Source organism: Lactuca virosa, chromosome 3, assembly GCF_052849685.1.
Source record: "Lactuca virosa cultivar CGN04683 chromosome 3, Lactuca_virosa_CGN04683_v6, whole genome shotgun sequence".
NCBI lineage: Eukaryota > Viridiplantae > Streptophyta > Magnoliopsida > Asterales > Asteraceae > Lactuca > Lactuca virosa.
Genome location: NC_136428.1, coordinates 82,293,758 through 82,299,757, shown reverse-complemented (window position 1 = coordinate 82,299,757; position 6,000 = coordinate 82,293,758).

The following is a 6,000-nucleotide window of genomic DNA, read 5'->3' as shown; positions in this document are numbered from 1 at the left end:
TTCAAGCTTCCACTACGTAAGTACACTACCCCCAGCTTGTTGGATACAAGAATCTCTTGCTGAACATCTAGAAATCGTGACCAAAAGAGTGTTTACGGTCAAGGCAATCTCCCTTGACCGTAAACTCTATTTATAGGGTGCAAAGTTGCCACAACACCCTCCTAAGCTTAGAAACGAGGCTTAGAACACTTCCAGAAGGCTAGAAAGGGCCTTGAAACATCGAAAATCACACTTTTCGCCAAAGTGTTTACGACCGTAAACCCATGGGCCGTAAAACCATGGACCGTAAACACCTGGGCCGTAAACACCTGGACCGTAAACCCAGGGACCGTAAACACCTAGACCGCAAACACCTGGACCGTAAACCCAGGGACCGTAAACCCTTGGACCGTAACCCCCTGGACCATAAACTCCTGATTACGGCCGCAAACTCCCCTCTTCAAACAAATGTGATTCTAACACTTAGTTTTAAGTGTTTCCTAGTCCCTAAGGTGGTTTCCTTCCATAACAAATAGTGTTATACCCTCACCTAATGTATATATGTACTTTTACATGCTAAATAGGATCCGTTTGTGTCCGAGGCTCTATTTGACACTCAGCAACTCCTAGCAACTTATACTCGAATCCCACGTCAAATAGTGAGTTCATACCCCTACGCTTTTCCGAGTTTTCATGTTTTTCAGGGGGGAATACAAGCAAAAGTACAAGGAAACTTGGGCTCAAGTATATTATTTTGTTTAAAATAATTATATGTTCAGGATGCTTATAACATAGAAAACCGTTTTACCAATCGATTCAGAAATCAACTCGTAGAAACAGTTTTCAAAACTAAAGCAAGGAACTTGTATATCTTTTCATAGAATGTGATATTTTCTAAAGGATTTATACAAACCATCAACAGGATTTTCGATACTATTACTTGTAAGTTTGTCATCTTAGGATTGGAGACACGTCCTTGATAACACTCCACCGGATTCGTGAGTGTAGGACTAGCCCTTATAACCAGAATCTCTTGTAGGGAGAGTGTGACTATTGTGTATAGATCTATACAGGACTGACTATCCCGCACCTCGCTGCTAGCTACAGTGGGACCGTCAGGTCTACGGGTGACAAAGTAATAAAAGATACTGGCCCAGTTTCGTGTCATATCCAGTTTAATGTATTGTTATAAAACTCGCAACCTAGATAATAGAGACTTACTTTTGTAATAATGAAACAAGTGAACTAACCTCAAAGTAATAACCGATTTGATTACTAGAGGGTATTGATAATACCATTCGGATCTAGTTCACTACCTACTTCTTTATTAGTTTTATTTATGTAATAAGGCTAATACGTCTCACAGAGAGTAAACAGGGTTTTTCAAGGAAACTACATCTAACGATACAAGTATGGTCGATACTTGTACACCTCATTTCAGAATCGATAACCAACTATCAACTTTTAAGGAAAATATAGGATTTTCCTGGGATAACTAAATCTTTCGTACACAGGTTGTTTAACTAATGGATAATCGAACTCCTTTCATAAGAAAATATAGGATTTTCTTGGGAAACACTTTTCAAAGGATCAAAGAAGCATTTCTTTTACCATAACTAAACGCTTATGAACTCACCAGCTTTATGCTGATATTTTAAAATTGCTTGTATTCTCAGGGCATCAATAGACAGGTACTCCTGCCGACTTTTGGAGAAGACGGAACATTCTGAAGTCACGTCTTTTACTTTTGCTATATTTACTGATATGTATAAACCATGTTTTGAACAATGTAAATACTCATATTATAATGTAATGGTTGTGTTTACTACGCTTACTATGATACAACTGTTGTGATACTACACATGACGTCCTCCGCCCCGGAACGTTTCCGCCATCGGTTTCGGGGTGTGACAGATTGGTATCAGAGCTATTGTTTATAGTGAACTAAGTATACCGAACCTTACATGGTATACAACTATAAACACTAAGGGGCTGAAGTGGTCTGAACTAAAAGTATACTTTTAAAATACAAGTATTTTCTCAAAAAGTATACAAGTATACCTACGTACCAGAATCAGTATCATAAGTAGAACAAAACAAAAGTATTTTGGGTGTTGAACACTGCGGTTAAACCTGGGCAGTTATGTAATCATGTCTAGGGTCAATATAGCATGATCAACTATATTTATTCGATACATGAGCAACATGTGCTTGGGAGTGACTTTGGTGTGGCAACAGGCCTAAAACTTACCCATTATCCATTCAACAAGGTATTGAAAGAACAAAACGTGCAACTTAAAATACTGTAGGAGTATTTTAGCCAGAGCCGAATACATTGTAGAAATTCACTTCTAAGTGTTGCTACCTATTCGTTTCTTAGTGATAATTTACTTGCATTAGTAACCTTTCTTTACTTATCGCTTGGTAGAACACTTTATTTCAGGACACGATATATTTTGTTTCATATATCTTGAAGACTTACCATCCTCTTCTTCCTGATTATTTTAGAACGAGATGCCTCCCCGAAAAAGACCCGTCAGAAGAAACGACGACACTCCACCACCACCACCGTCCCCTCAATTCGATCCCGTTATGTTCCAAGCAGCTGTTACTGCTGTTGTGGCTGCCGCGATGTCACAGATGATTCCTGGTGGATCTGGTGGTCAGGGAGGTGGTACGCATCCCCAAAATCATGAAGGTGGTAACGAACACCAAAAGGAGTGTTCCTATAAGGACTTCATGGGCGCGAAACCCACATCTTTCGACGACAAAGGAGGAGTTATTGCCCTGACTCAATGGATCGAGAAAATTGAGTCCATTTTCGAAATATGTTCCTGTTCTGAGGTCAACAAAGTAAAATTCGCCGCTTGCACTTTCGCCAACATGGCACTGACCTGGTGGAATGGTCGGGTCAAATCCCTAACCCTACAGTGGAAAATGCTATGGGTTGGAAAAGTTTAAAGGAACTCATGATAGCCGAGTACTGCCCACGAGGCGAGATGCATAAACTAGAGCACGAACTCTGGAACCTGAGGATGAAAGAATCCGACATTGCTGCCTACACTTCTAGGTTTGAAGACCTAGCGCTTCTTTGTCCGGGAATGGTCACCCCGGAGAGCAAAAAGATAGAGAGGTACATATGGGGACTAACGCAACCCACCAAAGGAAATGTCCTGGCCGCTAGGCCAAAAACCTTTGACAACGCTAAGTGACTGGCGCAAACTCTCATAGATCACGGAGTTGATCTGGATAAAGTGGCAACCGCTCCTGAGCCAGCTAAAGGGAGTGGTGAGAAAAGAAAGTTTTGGAAACAGCGAAAGGGCCAGTCTTCTCAAGAGCCCTCGAAGAAACAACAAACGGTGGCAGTCCACGCCGCTACGACTCCTGTCGCCGCTCCTGCCACTCAAGCACCTACCAGCGGATATACTGGTACCCTCCCTTGGTGCAGCAAATGCAACTATCATCATCGTATCCCTGGTCCATATCATGAGATGATCTGCAACAACTGTGGCAAGAAGGGTCACATGGCTCAAAGCTGCAGAACACCAGTCCAACCAACCGATCAGGCCTCTGGAACAGGTGTCGGTAAAGCCTGTTATGGCTGTGGGGATGTCGGGCATTTCAAGAGAAACTGCCCCAAGGCAACAACAACTGGCAACACCGGGAGAGTACTATCTATGGGACAAGAGGAGGCTGTGGCTGACCCCACCGTTGTTTCGGGTACGTTCCTCCTCGACAACTCTTATGCATGCATTCTTTTCGACTCTGGTGCGGAGAGAAGTTTTGTTAGCCATGCATTCAAACATCTTCTTAGGCATAAATCTCAACCATTGACTGAAACATTTACCGTCGAGATGGCTAACGGTGAGAAAGAGAGCACTAATGATATATACGTAGGCTGTACTCTTACCCTAAACGATCATTCTTTTCCCATCGACCTTATGCCAGTCTCCATAAAAAGCTTCGATGTCATCATCGGCATGGATTGGTTGAGCCCCAATCATGCTGATATCCTTTGTTACAAAAAAGCTATCCGCCTCAACCTCTCCTCCGATGAAACTCTCATGATTTACGGCGATAAACTCAGTCCAAACCTCCGTATCATTTCTTGCATCCAAGCCCAGAAACTCCTGCGAAAGGAGTGTTATGCATTCCTAGCCCACGTCATTAACGAGAAGCAAGAAGTTAAAGACCTCGAGAGCATCCCCGAAGTCTGCAACTTTCCCGATGTTTTTCCCGAAGATCTCCCGGGAATCCCTCCCGAACGCCAAGTCGAGTTTCGCATCGACTTAGTCCCCGGAGCTACCCCTGTAGCTAAATCACCGTACCGACTAGCGCCGGCAGAAATATAGGAGTTATCCAGTCAGCTCAATGAGCTGCTCAGCAAAGGGTTAATCAGACCGTGTTCCTCACCCTGGGGAGCCCCGACTTTGATCGTGAAAAAGAAGGATGGATCCTTTCGGATGTGCATCGATTATCAAGAGCTAAACGAACTCACCGTCAAAAACCGTTACCCTCTTCCTCGAATCGACGAACTCTTCGATCAACTTCAAGGAGCCAACTACTTTTCCAAAATAGACCTAAGATCAGGGTACCATCAGCTACGAGTCCATGAGAGTGATGTTCCTAAGACAGCATTTTGGACTCGGTATGGTCACTACGAATTTGTAGTGATGCCTTTCGGTCTAACCAACACACTGACGATATTCATGGACCTGATGAATCGGGTGTGCCGTTCTTTCCTGGACAAGTTCGTAATCGTGTTCATCGACTATATACTTGTCTACTCCAGAAGTGAGGAAGATCATCGACAACACTTGAGATCGGTGCTGGAAACCCTAAGGACGGAGAAGCTATACGCGAAATTCTCCAAGTGCGAATTTTGGATTCGCAAAGTAACCTTCCTAGGTCACGTGGTAAGCGAGGAAGGCATACACGTGGACCCCTCCAAAATCAAAGCGATAGAGAACTGGTCAGTACCGAAGACACCCACAGAAATCCATCACTTCTTGGGTCTCGCTGGCTACTATCACAGGTTTATCCAGAATTTCTCCAGAATTGCCAAACCCTTAACCACTCTGACTCAGAAAGGCGTACCCTTTTGTTGGAGTGAGAAGCAAGACACTGCGTTCCAAACGTTGTAGCAGGCTCTATGCAGCGCACCTATCTTGTCTCTGCCCGAAGGGACGGAGGACTTCGTTGTCTACTGTGATGCATCCAATCAGGGCCTAGGCTGTGTGCTCATGCAACGGGGAAAAGTCATTGCTTATGCCTCAAGACAGCTGAAAGCACACGAAGTCAACTACACAACACATGATCTAGAATTGGGAGCAGTAGTCTTCGCATTGAAGATATGGAGACATTATCTCTACGGAACCAAGTGCAATATTTTCACGGACCATAAAAGTTTGTAGCATATCTTCGACCAGAAGGAGCTGAACATGAGACAACGGTGATGGGTTGAGCTACTCAGCGATTACGAGTGCGAAATCTGCTACCATCCCGTCAAGGCCAATGTGGTGACAGATGCTCTCATCTGGAAGGAGTACTCAGGACGTAGAGTGAAGGTACTAACCATGACTATCCATTCCCATTTATCCGTGCAAATCAAGGAGGCTCAGTTTGAAGCCTTAAAACCAGAGATCATGTCGGGTGAAGCCTTAAGAGGAATGGAAAATAACCTAGAGATCAAGGGAGACGGAGTCTATTATTTCATGGACCGGATCTGGACCCCAAAGTTTGGTGGTTACAGAGAGGTTGTAATGAACGAAGCTCACAAGACCAGATACTCCGTTCACCCAGGATCGGACAAAATGTACCTCGATCTCAAGAAACTGTATTGGTGGCCGAACATGAAAGCATATATCGCTACCTTCGTGGGCAAGTTCCTGACTTGCGCCAAGGTGAAGGTCGAATATCAGAAGCCCTCAGGCCTACTCCACCAGCCGGAGATACCGGAGTGGAAGTGGGAGAGGATTTCTATGGATTTTATCACCAAACTACCCAAGTCCGAGTGGGCAC